The sequence below is a fragment of the Colias philodice genome, chromosome 2, assembly GCF_061535455.1.
Source record: "Colias philodice isolate Cphi_HAF_F1 chromosome 2, ilColPhil1 Martin Lab GWU primary, whole genome shotgun sequence".
NCBI classification, from domain to species: Eukaryota; Metazoa; Arthropoda; class Insecta; order Lepidoptera; family Pieridae; genus Colias; species Colias philodice.
In genome coordinates, this window is record NC_143087.1 from 11,267,256 (window position 1) to 11,289,576 (window position 22,321).

At 36.7% G+C, this 22,321-nt stretch overlaps 1 protein-coding gene and 2 long non-coding RNA genes across 6 annotated transcripts in view; 2 read left to right on the forward strand and 1 right to left on the reverse strand.

The window, feature by feature from the left end:
* The window catches only part of LOC149490773 (uncharacterized), an 819,148-nt gene that overhangs the window by 336,248 nt on the left and 460,579 nt on the right, over window positions 1–22,321 (reverse strand). The window contains exon 2 of the long non-coding RNA XR_016317404.1: window positions 5,504–6,705. This is a non-coding gene — a long non-coding RNA (uncharacterized LOC149490773). The remainder of the gene's footprint in view (window positions 1–5,503; window positions 6,706–22,321) is intronic.
* Window positions 1–22,321, forward strand: part of LOC149490796 (pseudouridylate synthase RPUSD2-like) — a 376,734-nt gene that overhangs the window by 95,783 nt on the left and 258,630 nt on the right. The gene's annotated exons all lie outside the window — the stretch shown is intronic.
* On the forward strand, window positions 20,906–22,049 carry LOC149490800 (uncharacterized). Its single transcript, XR_016317310.1, has 2 exons — window positions 20,906–21,194; window positions 21,829–22,049. It is a non-coding gene; the product is annotated as an uncharacterized LOC149490800 (long non-coding RNA).

Sequence of the window (22,321 nt, forward strand, 5' to 3'; positions counted from 1 at the left end):
ACTATTATCATCACAATTATTATTTATGTTTAATATTTAATGCTTTTTATCTCAATCAAAACTACAAAACATATGTGATAAGAATGCAATTGTATTTTTTATCATCTAGCTAATATTAACAATTATTGAAGTTTAAATTCTTAAATGTTTAAATTAAATGATAAAAGATTTATAGTAGAAACATATTTGAAATAACAATTTAAGAAGTAAGAAAGTGCGCGTACGTAGCGATGCAACTCCCGGGAGACTTTTTTATTAGCCCATAGAGTTGATGGGAGAGACAAAATAGTTGGGGAGACAAAAGTTGCTCTTGCGCGCTAGCTCTAAAAATATAAAATATATTCTTAATTCCCTGCCATAAATCAATTAAAAAGTTTATAATAAAATCGCTAACGCATGAATGTATTGCAAACAATGGATCTCGGAAACGCGTTCAGTATCCGGTCGCCTGGTATTTGGGAACTATTTAAGGAAAATAGTTGAAGTTTGCACCAAATATCTATATCATGATATAGGATAGTCAACGATCCCGGTTATCTGCTAGGTAAGGGTTGGTGACCACAATTCAGTATAATTTAATGGGAGATTAAGGAAGAGTTCGATTGAGATAAATTGTTAGTGAAAAGTCCTTCACATACTTAAAATTTAGTCAGTTGGTTTTACTTTCATATGCTAGTATATGGAAAAAAATGTCATAAAAATTTCCTACACTCCAATATTAATTCCAATTTAAATAGGCAACAATTGTAGGACAAAGTGACAAATCTCTAAATTTTGCAATAAAATTAAGTTAGATTATAAATTGCTATAGATATTAAGTGTGTGTACAATCCACTTTTTTATAGCAGATCTATGTAGAGATTAACTAAAAGAAAGCGTTCAAAATGAACGTCTTCGAATACCGACTCAAAAGTCGATCCTTCAAGAACAAATTAATTAAAAACAAGAAACCGCGAGATCCGTCTTCCACACAAAAACCTTCCAACAAATAGTTACAGTATCCATCGCAGACAATCGTAGATGTTGAGGGAATTAATTGTAAAACAAACTGCAACTCGATGGTCTTGAAGTTTCTAAATCTGAATTGAAGGAGATTCCAGTTTAATTAACCGCTGTGCGTATTTTGTGGTTCTTGGTATTGGTTGGGTATTCCATCTTGCAATTGTATAGAAATCTATTGATGAATGTTCCATGATGCTTCGAAGAACCTTGCAATCTGTACTGGATATGTTTTTAAGCTATTGCATAGCTTCTATCGCGGGCCTTGAGCGTGGGGACCGAATCCAGAAATTCCGTAACGAAAAACCTCACGCTCCCCATTTCGACGGGCGCGGAGGTGTGGCTTGAAGGCATAGCATGCAATAGCTTTACCGCGGCAGTCTCCGAGTGCCACACGTCTTTTTTTTTTCTAGAATGAAATAGCTGATGGTAAATTTTGAATTTCTAAATGTAATGTTAGTAACGTAGGTAACCGGTAAGTATGATGTAACTATGATAATGTACCTATACGTTGGTATGCAAACCAGTAGGAACATTCATAAAAATTATAGGAAACATTGAAGGAGATAAAACATTATCGTAACAAGATATCACCTCTTGTGAACTATGGAATCTTTGTCTGAATTAAAACCTACCTACTTCTCTTGCAATCATTAATCATTACTTGTTTATCATCACTATCACTACATAGTATAAAACAAAGTCGCTTTCTCAGTCCCTATGTCCCTTTGTATGCATAAACACTTAAAACTACGCAACGGATTTTTTTAATAGATAGAGTGATTCAAGAGGAAGGTTTAAGTATATAAGTTAAGGTTTAAGACAAAGCGGGCGAAGCCGCGGGCGGTAAGCTAGTATATAATAAGTAGCTATTAATAGTGGTGTTATCGAAAATCCCAACGTAAAATATTAACGCCAATTGCACTCGGCAAAGTGTTTGTAACTAAACGAAGTCATTAAAGTCTTGAATGGGAACTCGAAGTTTGCAAGTAAATTAATAAAACATGTCGAAATAAGTGTTTCCAACTTTGCTGTTTATGAATTCAGTGGGAAGGGTTAGTTGCACTTGACGTACCAACGCCAGAGCTGCAGTTTTAACACGCTTATATTATTATAGAGCCAATTTAATAGGCAACATTTGACGTCTATCAATTTTATCTTCGAAGATAGATAACCTGCTTAAAAACATCGATTAAAGTGAATTAATCGATACGGATTTGAAACATTTGTAAATCGAATTTATTAATTTATGATGATTTTTATTCACAAGTATTCAATGCATTCGATTCTAGATGTCAGATTTCGATTTTTAGAGTAACGTCTCTGGTATTTAAAAAGAAAAAAGGTTTATTGACACAAAATTGTAGCGACGTCAGTTCTTCAATTCAGAAATTGTTTATTATGTTTAGAATGGTTTATCAGTAAAATGAAATCTTAAAATTACTTGTATCGGTCATTATTATTATAAATATGTAATCGTAATTGAAAAAAGTTAAGCAAATGTGCAGTTCTAATAAAACGAAATATCATGTTATTCTATGTCCTCGTTACTAGGTTACGTTGTTGAATTTTGTTGAACTGTCAAATGTTTCCTATTAAAATGGCTCTACTATAGCTTTACATGTATGTTTGTATTTAACTTTTAGGGTCGATTTTAACCCATTTTCAACATAAAGATCTACGACGTACGCTTATCAAACATCGGTGACAAAACAATTTGCGTCAGGTTGCAATGTATCTACAAATAATAATTATTATTGTTTTTAAATGCAAACAAAAGCGCGTGCATCAGCACTAGCTGATAGTAATACTTAAAATCGAATAATTTTTTACTATGAACATTACGGTTATCTCTCAGTATATATAATTCAGTGTAAGTAATATACAAAATTATATTTGAATTAATATTATAAGATAACGCAGAATATGTATTTCAAAACTCTATTTACATTTTGTGGTTTATCTAAAACATAGTAAAGCCCTTAAATAAACACTATAGCCTATAAACCTAAGGATTATACTCAATAATGATGTTCTAAACGGCTTCAAAATCTTCAACGGTTATAACATTAATTTAAGATGAAATTTGTTTAAACTAAGATTAATAGTATACACGGCGTCCTAATTAATTACTACAAGTATCAAATATGCTGAAATAGACTTCAACTACAAGTACCAAGACTAATTACTCAATATAACACAGTTTGTACGAAGCATCTTAAATAAATAAATATTTATCAGAAGATTGACGTTGATTTAGGTTCTCTCTTATAAGGGGCAACCGGGGTATCAATAAGTTAGTTTGTGAATATTAAGAATCGAACCTTTTTTGCATTGGGAAGTCCCTAAAATAGCATTGGCGTATCTCTGCTATGGAAAAATGGAATTTATTTGAAAGGAATAAGGTTCAAATTTGTTTGTTCGTGTGTTTTCTTATGTGGCTACGTAATGACTACATAAAGTGAGTTACTTATTTTCGTAGTTGAGTAATCGCTCTAGCCCTTACCGAAAGGTTCACTGAAAACCATAAAAAGCGAATACAATTTGGGTGACTTGAATGCCTTTTCTTAAAGAATAATATATGCCTAAGTCTTAAAGAAATATTCACTAACAAATATTTTAGAGGAAAGATTTGACTATCTACGAATTAACTATAAACTGCTTGACTGATTTGGCAATTAAATTAATTTTTTTTCTTTAAATTAAAGAGTCAGGACAAGCCGCATTACTACGTCCCTAAATATACGAAGCCCTAACGCATATTTAGCAAACTTTGTTAAAAAAAGAAAGCGACTATTAAAAAGTGTTTCTAAATTATTTTAAACTCACATGTTTCTTTTCAAAATGTTAATACAACAAGCGGTTATACATGAGGTTATTTGGAAGTTTTGCCAAGTGATTGTAGCCAGTATTTATAGCAGGGTCTTATCGTATCATGATTTTGTACATGTTACTTTGGTTTCGCGATTGTTTTAGTTAAAAGGTATCATGCTAGAAGATAGGTATTTAAAATTATTACTTAAAAATTGTTATTTATCTATTTAATACTTGGCATATTATGAACCTATTTGTTTTAACCTTAAACATCTGATTGCTGACAACTTGTAGCGCCTATTAAAATATCTCGTCTCTACAAGAATTTTTTGTGCCGAATTCATTATATTATGATGTAGGTTTGATAACTATTTAAATTACTTCACCATTAACATATATACTTAAAACACACTAAATAAAAATTATCCTCTATAAGTTTCTTCAATTCTACAAACACAGAGCTTAAATATGGTAGAGCAGAAAACACGGTTCGCTCAGGTTCGTTTTTCTAATCTCCCAAAGATATTATGATGAGACCGTCACGATATTGGCGGCCATATTGGATATTTGCGTATGCACCCTGCACCGGAATTACTAGCTACATAGTATAAAGAGAAAAGTAAGTTATCGTCGAACAAAGATACATCGCGCCGTTTGTATGTACGCGGAGCGCTTGGCCACGCCGCGCCGCTCGGTTCCTACCCATGGGCATTCGTTAAGTTTTCTACATATACAAAAGCAAAGCCATTTGAGTTTCCACTTTCACTGTAATTTGCCTTTGGAAATTCGCGGACCGGTCTCATGAGGGCCGCGGCATTGCTGTGAGCGGTCGGTGTTTGGTTATACAAGTATTTAAAATATCAACGTTACAAGTGACAACCCTGCGCCTCGTGAGTTAAGCGCACGGTACGTGCGCTCCTAAACGTCAGGAGTTGGCCTACTTCTCTCTTTATACTATGACCGGTATTACCAGCTATTTGCTTCTCTCTGTTTATTCACGGATTTCCTCGAAATGAAACCGAGTTGCGAATAACCGTTTCGAGTGAATTGAGGATTAAGATTGACCGTCTATATAAAAAAGATTTTGGGCTGGCTAACATCGGCTTTTGTGGGGATCGATTTTTTATCAATTTCTTTGTGGATACAATTGGATACCCTTTGAATTAGATCGTTACATGGAAAGGCTGAATATGATGTGCTGGTTGGTTTTACAGTAGATATATTTGTTTTCGTAAAATATTGTAGATGTATTTTAAATCTAATCTTGTAATTTTTGTACTTAGAGAGAAGGTAATTAAAATGTTGTTCTTTTCGAACATTAATTAATTTTTTGAGTCCCATCATTTAGATTTTAGGTAGTTACCTATACTAGAAGAAAATGTTACAAGTAATAAAACTAATAATATGACTGTTACTTTTCGTAATTAAATTATTTCGTATTCACTTATCTATATTTGGTATAAATTGACAAGATAATTCTTTACTAACGAGATAAAATAGAGCATTTCTGCAAGTCACGTGAATTTATGTGATGTGAAGAATGAAAATGTATGGCCAAGTGGCATGAGATTGATATTTGATCTCGGTTTTTGGTATAAATCGTTTCATATTATGTTCAGATGGATATAAGAATTATGAATGAGACAATAATCTAAGATTTTTTATCTGCTGAATAGTTTTGAATTGATACATTTAAACTAGGGATGTAACGATACCGATACCGATACCGATATATCGGCCGATATATCGGTATCGCCGATAATAAATCAGCCGATACCGATATTTTTTTATTAAATTCTTTCTTTTCTTTTATGTTTTTGCATTGTATTCATTCATATTGTTTTATTTCTGTTTCTGTAATAGTGTTAAGGAAGAGCGGAACCTACTGACACAAGCATTTTATTTGCTTACTAGGAGTGCTCCAATCACAAATTTGTTTATGTAAAGGAAAGATATAAATAATTTTGAATATTTTTAATTTTTAACGTGATAACGTTTTTAAAATCGTTTTAGTCGGGTGACATGTTCATAAACTTGTGTCACACCAAAACCTCACGAGCGCGATCGCAGGTATAACGAGAGAGAGACGGACCAATCTCCCGTTTCATCTCGAGCGCTGCCACTGCATTATGTTATCACGTAAACATCTCGATCGTAAACCTACTTTACAAACAACCAATTTTTTTGATATCAAATAATTCAAAAACCCGCGCCCAATGAACGATGCGGGAGGCCGCCCGCGCGTGCGCACTTTGTTTTCTGAAAAAACTCTACCAATAGTAAACTTTTATTAGGTACTGATTGTATGTGTATTACTTAAAGTTTAACTGACTTCGTAAAATAATAATCTATACTTATAATAAATCTGTAGAGAGGCCAATTCTGTACATGAAATATATTTAAAAAAAACTATGAAGGGGTGATAAGGGATCGCTACTGATGCCAAAAATGCAATCAGTAAAATTTTTGTCCGTCTGTCTGTCTGTCTGTATATTCGTTATAGAAACAAAAACTACACGACGGATTTTAACCAAATTTGGCACAATTATTCTTCATACTCCTGGGCAGGTTATAGTAAAAGAATCATGTAAATCGGTGTAGAAACACCAAAGTTATACATGAAATACGCTATAAGTCATCGCGCGTGAATACAGAATCATGCCATAAGGATTATTTTTGTGTATCAGTTGCCGCGTTCGACGCGCTTCGCGGCGGGAGCTATAAAAAGGCGGCGGGTCTGCACCCGTTTCGCGTTGTCACGGCATCACGTGTGAACGGCTGAACCGATTTCGATAATTCTTTTCTATTATATTCCTTGAAGTACGAGGATGGTTCTTATGTAGAGAAAACGTAAATATGTACCACGGGCGAAGCCGGGGCGGACCGCTAGTACTAAAATAAGTGGTTTTGTTGTTTTTTGATTTGGCATTTTTATTTAAAAGAATACGATTAACAGTTGTCTCTGTTAAATGTTGGTAACTTTTTAGGCATAATTCACTATTTATTTTTCTACCAAGCCATCGATATCGGTATCGGTATCGGTATCGCCGATACATTACTACAAATATCGGTATCGGTATCGTATCGGCAAAATCATGTATCGTTACATCCCTAATTTAAACTTATTATGTAGGTAATAATTGAAACAGCATTCAATAGGGACAGGGAAATTGTATTTGAATGGCAAGTCTTCATCTTCACCTGAATTATCTAAAATTTTCAGATTATTATATTGTACTAGCGGTCCGCCCCGGCTTCGCCCGTGGCACATATTTCGCAATAAAAGGTAGCCTATGTTCTTTCTCAGGGTATAAAGATTATTTGTGCCAAATTTCATCAAAATCGGTCCAGTAGTTTATGCGTGAAAACCATACATACATACATACATACAAACCTTTCCTCTTTATAATATTAAGTATAGATTAAGATTAATTTTTAGTATTTACTAATTCCATAATTATATTCTACATACAAAAATATATGCGTTGTGAAAGAAATCAACATGAACTATGATTACAAAAATAAAACAATTCACCAATCATGTACCTTGTTTAGTCAAGTGTAGTATATTAGAAAGATTATTGAATCAGATGTACAAAGTTGTTGTTTTTATATATTTCAAACTCTACAACCTGAATGTACAAAATCAAATGTTTATCTATATTATAATAAAAATGAATTGCCAAATGTGTAGTTACGTCTCTACCGATTCTACTTCTTTTTATATGGATTTTCTGAAGATTATATGGAGAAAAAACACAAAAAATGGCAATAGGACAACCAACGTCTGAATAGTCAAAAAATAAATTCATAATTAAGACTTAACTACTTTTAAGTCAATTAGTCTTAACGCGACTTTTTCCCCGCAGCTCCCAGAAATTTATATTTTACTAGCGGTCCGCCCCGGCTTCGCCCGTGGTACATGTTTACGTTTTCTCTACATAAGAACCATCCTCGTACTTCAAGGAATATAATAAAAAAAGAATTATCGAAATCGGTTCAGCCGTTCTCGAGTTATGCGCTTACCAACATATTTTGCGATTCATTTTTATATATAAAAGATTAAATATCACATTCAAACTTACACTAAGTATACACTATGAATAAAATAAAACAAAGGGCTTCGTGTGAAACAGTCGAGGTTACACGCAGTTGAGAGAAAAGAATTATTTCACTGCGATCCGTTGAATGGACGCACCGGGGGCGTTTGTTAAAATAATTTGGAAAATCCAAAAGTGCACGCCTCATAATTTTTTTTTAATAAATATTTATTAATTTTTATTTTTGTTTATTTAATAACAATTAAACCACATCGAATCAGACCCTGAAAAATGAAAGGGTTCTATTCCTGAGCATACTCAAGCGTAAGAGAAAAAAAAAGACTCGATTAGTAAAGTATTTCGGTCGCTATCGTGTTAACAAGAAAAAGGATCCGCACATACAGACACACGGACGTCCAAGACAGAACTTTTTTAAACTGTTTTTTAACTAGTTTAAATAACAAAAATGACATCAAAAATATCATGAACGTTAAAAATAGTGTTTTTTCTTAATATGTGTGTGTATGTATTATCTTACAAGTGCAATGTATGATACATAAAGACATTTTAAGTTTGAAAAATCAGATGTTTTGCGCGAAGTGACAGTAGTACCCACCTCAACGCTTCGCTTATGAGGCGTGCAATATTCTGTGGAAATACTGGTTTTTTGTTCATTTTTATTTTCATGTGACAAAACTGTAAATCTTATTAAGATTTCGCGTTTAATGTTGTTTGGAAGTTTGGAATTGAGTGAAAGAGGGCTTGAGAAAATATGTTTTTGAAGTTTCGAAAAATATCTCAATTTAGGGAATGATGATGAGGGAATGATATGTGGAAGTATTCATTTGATTGAATAGTATTTGAGTTATATATTAAAAATTGAAATACCTAACTATATTTTATTTGTCTTTGGTTGCTTCACGTTGTAAACATTTATTACGGTGGGTAAATCAATGAGTTAAGATAACCTATGTATAAACTTTAACACAATTATCAAGCATTTACAACTGAATATGTGTAACAAACCACATTATTTTCACCTATTTAACCACATACTTATTTCTTCTTCTATAAAGTCGAAAATATACTATTTCTCCATATAATATACAGGAACATCCAGTCAAGTCGCATTCGACTGAATAAAGCCCACTTCCAAACATAAATCAAAAACTTCACAAATGACACGCCAAGACAGGTATCAGAATTTATTTTTGTAGGAACACCATGACTTGGTCGCAAGTAGTGTGTGTATATTTTGATAAAGAGGTGTTTTGGTTTGTAAATTGCTTTGTAGGTAACTTGGCTTTTTTGAAGTGCTTCTCACTCATATTATAAACGAAAGAGAAAGAATTGAATGACATGAAATACCGGACAAGTGAAATTACACATTAGTTGTCTATTACATAGTTAAAATGCAGTATTTTTATTGAAAAGTTTGCATTTAAACAACGACTTATTCATTATGCACACTATTAATCTTGCGTTTAAAATAATTTACATTAGACGAAATTGCCCGACAACCTTTTTTAATTTCGTAATCGTAGTTAGTCTTTAATGTTTTATTCAAGTTTAACATCACTTTATATCACGAAAGCATCAAAATAACAATTATCAAAGACGAAAGTTATGTCACACATTGTTTCTCCGTTCACCACAACTGTATTGCCATGTTTCGCAGTCAGTACGGTGACATAGTCAAAGGCTGTACTGTATTCGATTAATTAGTGCATAATCAAGTGACGTCAGGCGAAGGCTAACTACCGAATATTCAGCTCTTATTGTCTGTTATTGATTCGTGAGCTTTTGATATGGTTACGGTTTGAATTAAATTAGCTATTTGTATTAAATTTTATGGAAGCGTTTGGTTTGTGGTGGATTTGGGATTAGAGATAATATTATTGCAATGATATTGAGTGCACTAATCCTTATTTTGTGCTAGTGAAACTAATTTATACGTCTTTATAATTGTGATTTAATTTTGAACTGCAGTAATCATCAGTACAATTAATCTTTCTTAATTTTTATATGTAGACACTATAGTATCCTTATAAAGGCATATATTAAAAATAGTTAATATCTCTGTGTGCTAGATGAATCTCAATAAATACTTGACTAAAAGCCGTCCATAACACACTTCGCTTGCTAGCTTCTTGTGCTCAATTACAGCTTTTTAAACTGAGTAAATACTAAATATCTCATTGCAATAATTCTCCCATAAATCAGTTCAATGATTTTGAAGTACCTAGTTCTCCTGTATCCTTCTTTATTTTGTATTTTAATTCAACAGATTGTGCGCTTTTATTAATCATTCCAACTAATAGTGACATCAATCGATACAAGACAACCTGTGACGAAGCTCATTTCGCAGTAAACAATTCAAAGCCGAGTGAATGCAATTACGTGAACTCGTATCCTGCATTTGTAATGCCTGTGTCTTAATTAAGCCTCAGCTGCATGCGACATCTTGAGAACGGATGGGATTTGTCTTGATTTGGGAGATAGGTTAACTAATAAGAATCGGCTTATTTGCTTATTTGTTACCATTTGAACCCAAAACTACACCGACTTGATTGATTTGGGATATAGGTTAACCTATATGCCAAGTCTAATAAGGGAAAGTAACTACGTTTTGAATTAGCTTATTTGTTACTATTTGAATCAAAGCTACACCGATTTGAGTGGTTTTATTATCGAAAAGCATATCTATATCAACAAAGTAATCTTTATTGAGAAACATATTATTATAGTTTACATTTTCTTACCTTTACCACAAAATCTTGTTGACATGTCCCGCAATCAAGTTCGGGTGGAAATAAAACAAAAAAGATGCTATAATATTAACTTAAGAAATTGTATGTAAAAAACAAATGAAATCTTTTATAGCGCGTAATATTCAACAAATAATTTGGGTGTTTAATCCCTAGAAATAATGGTGATCCGCTAAAATATTCGGTAAAAGAATCTTCTTCTTCTTCTTCTCTTCTATGAAAAATAAACTCTATCCCCTCGAAATACGGTTCATATCTCGATCGAGATTTTCATTGATCTCACTATTTCTTGTGTCTCATTAGAGGCAATTCATTTGCAAGACGCGGGATGTAATCAAAGTGAGGATATCAAGTGTCGTATTACCGTGCATTAAGGTCGATAATTCGACAGATAGTTTGGCGTAAATTCTAACGAGATCGGTGTTGATGCTTTGCACTTAACTGGTGGTATTTTAACAAGTATGTCAACATTTAAGAGGACAGTCGTAGAGTACGTTTATGATTTGCAAAGGTTATACTCAAACTGTAACACTATAAACTCAAGCATTTATTTATTCAATTCGACTTCTTCGGCACTTTTGAATTGTTATAACATAATTTTACCATTTACCACCGGTTTGGAATGCAGTTAACTCGAATATCCTATTTCCTGTTTGCAGATACTAATTTTATGATAGCTATTCATTGCGATTACATGTTGGTTAAAAAATAATAGGTACTTATAAATATTTTTATATATCTAGGTATGCTAGGTACACATAATAAAAAAAACACTGTTTCTATTCGCACATTCTAAATTGGGCATAACTCTTCAGAACTTTATCCTTAGAAAATATTTCTATATGGAAAATTAATATGTAGTGATTTTTCTTGCCGTATAGAGTGTTTCTTCCCCGAATCGCGATGATAAATATATCGTTTTGTTTGCAAAATTGTGTCGATTTTTCGAAGGTAGATTTCATGGCAGTTGTTACAGAAAAAAAATGTGTGCGTGTACTAGTGTACACACGTAAGAAGTGAAACTTCTTTATTTTACAAAAAATAATTTACTATGTATATGCAACTTTACAGAAATACGTCGAATCACGCGTGGTAGGGATAAAAAAAAGATGGCGCGTAACGGAAAAATGTCACGCGTAACGGAAAAATGTTACACTAATTTTTTTTCCAACCCCGATAAAGAAGTTTCACTTCAAAAAAGAATTGTGCCTACAGGGTTCTGGTTTTATATGGCACAGATAATAATTAAAAGACAGGGGAATAATAAACGGGATAAAAAAACGCCTATGTGACTCAAAAATAATGTGGCCTGCTATTAGTGAAATATTGTCATCGTTAGTAAATTTTTCCACACCTGTGCCATACTCTAGTCTCTTAACACAAAAATCATGTCATAACATCAATAAAACACCATTATAATTATATAATATTGACCAATTTTTCAATGCTTGGATAAAACTTATCCGTCCAATAAAGTATTACACGATAATATTAAAATGTCACGTAAACTGTCAAATACGGACAATTAGAATACGTTTTTAAAATGGTAGTTTTATACATTATTCGACAAATAAGTTTTATCCAAGCATTGAAAAATCGGCCCTAAAAAGAATGACAACATTACTTGCAAATAAACATCTCCATCAGCGCTCCAACAATACGATTGAGTCCACAACCAGAGTGTCAACAAAACGACGAACTCAAGCGCGTGCCCTCCAGACGCAACCAGATTTAGAAGCAGGAAGCCGCAGCACAACGCTAGTACATTACTCTGGCCATACTATTTGTTTGCTGAGTAATTAATCTTCGGATTCCATGTCGCAAAGGTCGCTTTTGCAAAACATTATCCGGTTTAACTGAAATCTAGTTCAGAATCTGTCAAAGGATCTGGGTTTGGATTTTTTTTTTTTTTTTTTTTTTTTTATACATGATAGGCAGGCGTTTGACCACTATCCCGCCTGATGTAAAGCGGTGATGTGATCTATGAAGGAGCACGTCTGCCTAGAAGAAGCCTATTCACTCTAGACTTGAAGAGCTGCAGATTATAATGGTCCGGGAATACTGACGATGGAAGAGAATTCCACACCTTCGCAGTTCGAATGAAAAATGAATTCGCATAACGCTGAGTGCGTGTGTGCGGTATATCGACTGTGAAGGGATGGAACCCCATTCCACGCCTGGATGTTCGATAAAGAAATGGAGAAGGTGGAATAAGGTGGTGGAGTTCATACGCACATTCACCGAAATGTATTCTATAGAAGACCGACAGACATGCAACTTGTCGGCGGTGATCTAAACTTTGAAGGTTACGACGAATCAACGAGGGATCGGCAATAATTCTGCAAGCTCGTCGCTCGATGGAGTCCAAAGCTCCAAGGTGAGTTTTGGCGGAACCCGCCCAAAGATGACTACAATACTCCACACACGACCGAACTTGGGCTTGATAAAGTTTTAGAAGCTGTTCCGGTGTGAAGTATTGTCTCACTTTAGCAAGTATTCCAAGTTTTTTGGCTGCTATATGGGCTTTGGACTCGATGAATTGTCCGAAATTGAGATTTGCAGAAATCGATACACCAAGTAGATCAAGGCTGTCAGTTAATGAGATCGGTACATCACAGAAAGATGGAGTTAGATGGAGAGAAGTCCGTTTGGCAGTGAAAAAACACGCTTGTGTTTTTTTCGCGTTAAACTCTACCAGATTAGCGTCGCCCCAACTAGCGACATCCTGTAAGGCTGAGTTCATACGCGTAACCATAGCCTGCCGCTCGGATTTGGTGATGATTTGGGATGCTTGGGCATTGGACAGATACCTCTCCACAACAGTAGTATCATCTGCATATCCGAACATGTTGGGTTTGAGAAGGTCGTTTATGTGCAGAAGAAATAAAGTTGCAGAGAGGACGGATCCCTGAGGAACACCGGCATTAATAGTCATTTCATCTGATGAACAACCATCAATAATGACACGTATCGTGCGTTCTTTCAGGAAATCTTCTATCCAAGCACAAAGGACATGGGGAATACCGTACGCTGGAAGCTTGTTCAGTAAGCCAGCATGCCAAACCTTATCAAATGCCTTGGAGATGTCTAGAGAGACGGCCAACGCCTCTCCATGATTCTCCAAGGCTTCGCCCCATTGGTGTGTAGTGTGCGCTAGAAGATCGCCAGTCGACCTCTTTTTGCGAAAGCCGTATTGGCGGTCGCTGAGGAGGTCGTTGGCTTCTAGGTGTTCGAGAAGTTGTTCATTCAATATACGCTCCATAATCTTAGAGAGTATGGAGGTTATTGATATTGGCCGATAGTTCGTGGGTTCAGCACGATTACCTTTTTTGGGTACAGGTTGAACGTTTGCCACTTTCCAACTCTTGGGAACTATTCCGGATTTTAAAGATAAGCGGAAAAGGCGTGTGAGGACAGGAGACAACTCTGGTGCACAGTTCTTAAATACTACCGCAGGCAAGCCATCTGGTCCGCTGGCTTTATTCACGTCTAGATTACGAAGGGTTTTAAGAACTGTCTTTTGTGTTATATGTATGTTAGACATATATGAGCCACAATGGGGAATTATTGGTGGACATTTATTACCAGAATCTAGACGCGAATTATTTGCAAAAAGTGATGCCAGTAAATCGGCTTTTTCCTTCGCGCTATGTGCCAACGAACCATCAGACTTAAGTAACGGTGGCAGTGAAGGACGACAGAAGTTTGACTCGACAATCTTGGCAAGAGACCAAAAAGCCTTACTACCTGAAGGGTAGGATATCAGTTTCTTGCCAATACTCTCAATTCGGTCGAATCGGGCTTTTTTGAGCACCTTTTTGCAGTATTTGGCGGCCTTATTAAATGCCCTCTTTTTCGAGCGCAGATCTGGAGCTTTGCGTAGTCGAGCATCGACCCAGGCTTTATAAGCTAAGAACTTCCGTTTCTCTGCGGTGATGCAGTCGGAGTTAAACCAAGGTTTAGCTTTGCCATCGAAGTTAACGTCTGAGAAAGGGATATAATACTCCATTCCCTGACGAATAACATCAACGACATTATCCGCGCAGCTGGAAGGATCGGCCGACGAGAAGCAGACTTGTCGCCATGGATAACTTGCAAAAAAGTGACGCATCTCTTCCCAATCTGCTAACTTGTATTTCCATACTCTCCGCTTATAACTGGTGGTAGTGTCTGGAGGAGGATAGTTCGATACAGTCTTCACCAGACAGTGGTCAGATGATCCTAAAGGTGCAGAGACTGATATTGAGTGTCTGTCTGGATCTGTTGTTAACAGAAGGTCGAGGCAGTTTGCTGTGTGGTCTTCGATGTCAGGAACACGTGTCGCTTCTTGAACCAGCTGGGAGAGGTTATGAGTCAGCGCAAGGTTGAAAGTTTCTCTACCCGCATGGTCGGTCTTTTGGAATGGAAATAGCCATTCGGCGTGACAGGCGTTAAAGTCTCCCAGAAAGACCAATTCTGCGTCAGGGTACCAACTTCCAATCACATCAGCAGCTTCACTGAGGTAGTTAAGTAACCTAGTTGTCTCAAAGTCACCACTGTGCGATCGATATACACAGGCATATATAATTTTTTGAGTGCCCATGTCCACCATCGACCACAGGACTGAAAAACTGGGCTCTTCAAGTTGACGAAGACGCAAAAGGCAAATATCATCGCGAACATAAACACAAACTCCGGCTTTTGGCTTGAAATTGTATTCAATAGAATAGCCTGGATACTTCAGGTATGTTGCATCAGCGGGGTTCTTAATTTGCGTCTCCGTAAGGAATAGTAGATGCGGCTTCTCTGTCTCAAGATGGTGATGGACTGAAAGTAGATTAGAGTGCAAGCCTCGGATGTTGGTGAGGTGCACTTTGAAAGAGAGGAAGTGCAGCCGCTGTAAAACCTTATTTCCTTTATGAGACTTTTTCATCTTTACTTTTATTTGTTTGGTAGAGTGAATAGGCGGGAACTGTTGGTAGTTGAACGAGGCTTTGCATATAGAACCACCCGAATGCAGGCAGGATCTACATTGATGGGGTCTAGTTTGGAGACTGCGGGGACGCCCGAAACCCCCCGAATATTGCCAACGGGTCCTCTCATCCGGTCGCCAACCGGCACGTTGGAGCCAACTCGGGATTATACACAGGCGGCGGGGCAGCCTTTCACGGGTGGCTAACCCGCTAATTGGGCCCCCTACAACCTGCGGTCGGCCAGCGGTAAACCGTTTCTTCGGATCCCGCTACCCTCCAAGACTAGATGCAGAAAAGCACTGCTGCACTGGATTCGGTTCTTAAATGCAAAGCTACTGTTCGGACCCAACCATTCACCAGAAGGGCTTCACCCAACATCATGCCGGAACACGACGAATCGCTTGGCGGCAAGGCTTTGTTGGGTGGGTGGTAACTAGCCGGGACAACTGTCTTCCACCAGAATGTTCGGTTACTCGTTTGGCACAACCCGGGGGACACGTGTAGGGAATCGAGAGTTAAAACCTACGGACGCGAGTAACATCGCCCCCCGTATGGATGGATGGATGTATTGCGAGAGATCAATAGCAAAACTGGAATTTGGTTCAAAGCAAATGAGGAGTTTTAGGGCAAATATGCAGTAATGTATTTATATTGATGACTTTTAAAATGTTTAAGATTTTTAAGGAAAGAATTGAGTGGAAGAATTGAGAGGAAAGAATCGATATTTGAGTAATAGAAATACGTATTTCTCCGTATTATAAATACGAAAGGGGTTTGCTTTGATTCGGAGACATTTCTAAAACAGAAAGAAAAATTAAGCTATTATTTCCGGTAAAATGAAATAACAAATTCCATTACAAGTGAAGTCCTTATAAATTAAATTTATATGGCTATCATCTAAAAACCTCTAATCAGACTTTATTGTCATTGTTGACGACTGGTTCTAGATTTTAGGTGGCGAAAGAAGATGAAAATAAACTTGTGCGTATATAGTTTAATATTTAAAATTACAAAGTGCGTTTGGTAGAATTAATTAATTTTAGTGAGGGAGTGTCCTGCTCAGCGGTTGCGTGGCGAGTCGAAGTAGTAGAGGACAGTGGGGTCAATCCGCGGCCAATCGCACGGCGCCGCGACGTGACGCCGCGATGACGCAGTCGCAACGCTCCGTTCTGCACGATTTTGTTGCGGCAACATGCTCCCGGCCTTGGAACGTGCTGGTTCCAACGAACTGTCGACCACGAAGCGAAGAATCAGCTATCTGGTGAAGGAAGCGGACAAATTTTAGTGAACGCCCGACGCACGATGCCGTCTGCAGTACGAATGTCGGCCACTCGTGCTACTCCATCCTTCCCCGGATATGTCGCGTGGATGCGCCCCAAGCTCCACTTCAACGGCGGCAATCGGTCGTCCTTAATGAGAACGAGCGTGTTCTCCTTGAGCTCCCCCTTGTGCTGGTGCCATCTGGTTCGCGTTTGCATCTCGGAGACATACTCTTTGGACCAACGATTCCAAAAGTGCTGGCGTATTTGCTCCACCCTCTGGAACCTCGGGAGACGAAGCTCAGGCACGTCGTATAGATGCTCAGCCGTTACAGGTACAGTCAGCGGACGACCAACCAGGAAATGTGCAGGGCTAAGTGGAAGGAAATCATTGGGATCTGTGGAAAGATGGGTCAAAGGACGGGAGTTCAGGACAGCTTCAACCTGGGTCAATACTGTGCTAAACTCCTCGAACGTTAGATGTGCGTTACCTACTACACGTTTGAGATGGTGCTTGCAGCTTTTTACTCCAGCTTCCCACAATCCCCCGAAATGACTAGCGTAAAAAGGTATCATTTTAAAATTAATATTTTGCGAAGTTGCATATGCTTTAATTTCATCAGAACAGGTAGCTAAAAATTTTTTGAACTCATTCATGAGACCGACAAAATTCTTCCCATTGTCAGAAAAGATAGTCACGGGTTTACCTCGCCGCGATATAAAACGTTTCAAAGCTAATAGATATGATTCCGACGATAGATCGCTAACAAGTTCCAAGTGAACCGCGCGTGTAACAAAACATATAAATAAGCATATGTACGATTTTTGTAACTTAGCACCTCTGCCTTTACGATTCAACGTGAACACTGGGCCAGCGTAGTCGACACCACAACGTATAAACGGATAACCTGGGTCCAGACGCTCCTGCGGTAGATTCCCCATAATAGGCGCGACCGTAGTCGGTTGCAGTCGTGCGCAGCGCATGCACGAATGTACCACCTTCCTAGCGAGGTTTCTGCCGCCGACCGGCCACCACATCTCTCTGATCGTAAACAGTAGAAGCTGTGGCCCGGCGTGGAGTAACCGTTCATGCTCGAACCGAAAAAGCAAAACTGAAAAATGATGATTAGCTGCGATTAAAATAGGAAATTTTTTATTAAAACTAAAATTTGGCGAATTTTGAATACGCCCACCTACACGAATTAAATTATTATTTGCGTCAAAGAATACATTTAATTTAGAAATTTGATTGTAGCCTGATATATTCGTTATATTTTTATTATTTTTAAGCGCATAGTAAATATCGGGAAACGATTCCTGTTGACTCAACTTTGCTAACGTTAATTCAGCACGATTTAATTCCTCGACTGATAATAAACCTGTCCACTTATTAGTTTTATTTCGCGCGTTATTAATAAAACGTAATACGTAAGCAGCTGCGCGTTTAAGTCTATTATATTGTGAAAATCGAGAAAAAATAATTAAATTATCGTTTAAATTATTACTTATGTGACAACAAATATTTGTAGATTTAATTTCCGGTAAATCTGAATTAATTAATTTGGAATGTTTTAATTCGGGCAATTCAAAATGTACATTATGTAAAAATAACGGACCCTCCCACCATAAAGATGAGGAGCTAAGCGCTTCTAGACTTTGCCCGCGTGAGACTAAATCGGCTGGATTATCCTTGCCTGCGACGTGACGCCATGGATGTTCCTTGGTCAGCTCGTGAATCTCTGCCGTCCTATTTTGAACATAAGGTTTTAATAAATTAATAGGCATACCTAACCAACCTAAAACGATAGTTGAATCTGTCCAAAATACAATTTTATCAAAATTTGAACGCAGTGATCCAATAAGCTTATAATATAATCGTGCACCTAACAACGCACCACACAACTCTAATCTAGGTATAGTTGTAGGTTTAGTCGGCGCGATCTTACCCTTCGAACATATCAAGCGCACTGTGACATCAGCTGTTGCATTGATCGTACGAGCGTATGCGCAAGCTCCGTACGCGACCTGTGAAGCATCGGTAAATATATGTAGTTCGGTTCGCACTGGATCAATGCACATAACGTGACGCGGTATTCGTAAACTGCTAAGAAAAGATAATCCATTTATAAACTTATCCCATATTTGCGAAATTTCGTTAGGAACCGATTCATCCCACGTCAATTTTAACAACCAACATCTTTGTAATAAATGCTTTGCGATAGTAATAAACGGACTCAATAATCCTAGCGGATCGTATATTTGTGAAGCGCACGATAAAATAATACGTTTTGTCACTACTTCACTCTTTTGTATAATTTGTGTGAAATAATAAATATAATCATCGAGACTATTCCATCCGATACCTAAAGTTTTATTGTTACAAGTTTTATTCAGTAAACATAGATCGTGTGTTTGCGATTCATTTACGCTAGGCGTAATTAAATTTAAATTATGACTAAAAATCCATTTTCGTAATTTAATACATGCTGAATCTAAAAGACTACTAGTTTCTTTACAAATATTTTCTAATTCGGATATAGAATTCGATGAAACTATGAGATCGTCAACGTAAAAACAATTATTAATAGTATCGGCTACATACGGAATATTCGAGTGTTTGGCTAATTCCTTTAAACATCTACAACTTAGATACGGTGCGGATGCCGTTCCGTACGTCACGGTGTTGAGTCGGTACACCCTCAGCGGCTCTGAGGGATCATCCCGCCACAAGATCAGCTGCAGGTCACGCTGATCTTCAGCAATATTCAATTGCCTGTAAAATTTTTCAATGTCAGCGCATGCAACATACCTATTCTCGCGAAAACGTAATAAAATAGAAATTAAATCACCTTGAATAGCAGGTCCAATCATTTGTATGTCGTTTAATGATACGCCGGAACTAGACTTCATACTCGCATCAAAAACTACGCGTAATTTAGTTGTGGTGGCGTGCTCCCTAAACACACCATGATGCGGTAGGAAATAGTGCGGATTCCCATACGTATTGACGAGACTCATATGACCTAAATTAATATACTCCTGTATAAAATCAGAATACATCTTTTTATAATTAGTATTTTGCTGAAGACGTTTCTCTAACGCGTAAAAACGACGTTCAGCTTGTGCGCGTGTATTACCTAATAACTCAGGTGATTGTTTCAACGGAATTGAAACACAGAAACGACCATCGGAAAGTCGACGTGTTGTGCGAATAAAATGTTCCTCACAAGCAATATTATCTTCGCTCGATAATTGCTGTAATTTATTGCTAGGCGCGGATAATTCTTCTAATTCCCAGAAATTCCTAACTAACTTATCGAGTGAATCATCTTCCGTGGATAATGTCGAATAATTACAATTAATATGTGATAATTTTTTATTACTAGTATACGGAAAAGATTTAATTGCACCTGACACTATCCAACCTAATTTGGTGTTTTGAAGGAAAGGACCACTTTTCAGGCGCATTTTTCCTTCAGTTATTAATTCCCAAAATAAATCAGCACCGATCAGTAAATCAATAGGTTGACTTTCGTAAAAATTGGGATCAGCTAACAATAAATTGTGAGGAATATTAAACTGATTGAAATTAAATGTAGTTGTAGGCAATTTTGATGTAATTTGAGGCAAAATCAAACATTGAAAACGGGCAGTGAAGCTCCCGTCGCGCGATTTAATTTCAATGTTACAAGATTGCGAACATTGCGTAATAGAATTACCTACACCGTGAATATGTTGAGTGGACTGTAATATTCGTATATTTAATTTATTTGCAAACGATTGCGTTATAAAGGATCGCTCGCTTCCGCTATCTAGAACTGCGCGTGCGCAATAATACTCACCCGATTCATTATATACTTCAACTATCGCCGTAGACAATATGACAATCTGTTGTGAATAATTGTCATCCTTTGTATGCATAACGGTTTGTGCGTGATTAATACATTGAAGTTGCATGTGTGCGTTATCTACTGAAACCACTGAAACGGGATGCGTATTAGTAAGCGAGGGGTGCTCGTACGTAGTTAACGTCACTGTATTTTGTTTAATTGGTGATAATTTTATTGCATCACAAAGTAAACTATTGTGCTTTTGTTCACACTTTCTACACGGACCAAAAAGACAAGTACCAACTAAATGACCTGGGCGCATACAATTAATGCATAAGTTTTTATCATTTATGAAATTAACCCTATGTTGCGGAGATAAGTCGAGAAACTTCTGGCATGAATACAGCTGATGCCTTTCGTTACATAGCAAACATGACTTGTAATGGCTGCGCGACTTATTGGATTGCGATTTAGATTGTTTGTTATCCGAAACTATGTTGCAATGAATTTTGGATGATGAATTTTTATTTTGGTATGTAGAAAATTTATTTGAGTTATTTGAAATACTAGGTTTACTGTGATTTACGGATAGTGTAGTTAATAAATCGGCCTTTTCTTTAATGAATTCTAATAAATCGTTTAGTTTAATAATTTTGTCCTTGTTTATTTTGTAAAAGGTATTTTTAAATTGTTCCCACTCGCGTTCAGTGGTAGGATCTAACTTTGAAACTACGATATAAATAATCAAAGTGTCCCAGTATTCCGTGGGTTCTCCTAAGATTTTAAGAATACGTAAATTTTTTAAAACTGTATCAATTAAATTGTGTAATTGAATAGCCGATTCTCTTGAGACGTTTTGAAGTGAAAATATTGCCTTAATGTGACTTTGCACTATCAAACGCGTGTTATTAAAACGGTGTAATAAAAGCTCCCATGCAACCATATAATTTTCGGATGAAAATTCTACGTTTTCTATAACGATTTTGGCATCGCCTTTTAAACTCGCCTTTAAATAATGGAATTTTTGAACCGGTGGTATTGTTTTTGAATTGTGAATTAAGGATGAAAACGTGTCGCGAAATTCTACCCAGTGTTCATGTGAACCGTCAAAGCTAGGTACAGAAATAGTCGGTAATTTTACTGAATCGTTATTAAAATTGTTACAGGTCGTATGGTCGTGCGCTAAGGAACAGTCAATGGATTTATTAGATCTATCCTCGGAATTATCTGGGTTTACCATGCAGTCCAGCATCGCCAGGACAACATAATATTCCCTCTCAAACTCTACGCGTGATTCTATGAGTTTATCCGTTTCTGACTCCGGGACAAGATCTTCGATTTTACTTTGTACTTGGTTGAAATCGTTCATTAAACTTTGTGCACCTGGTATACGTAATTTTAGTTCTGCCCTTTGATGTGTATCAAGATCCACGTTTTCAAAAGACGAAACATATTTCTTAAAATTCGTTAATCTACATTTGATTAATCCCCTTTTCTTCCTCAAATCCTTAAGCTCCTTTTGCTCAGAAAGAGACATAATGACTGAAGTAAAAAGCTACAAGTACTCACGTGCCACGTGAAGCAGATTCTTCGGCTGCGTAAAAGCACGTGAGGAGGCAAGCAACACCAAAAGCTCTGGAATATACAAAGCACAGTATC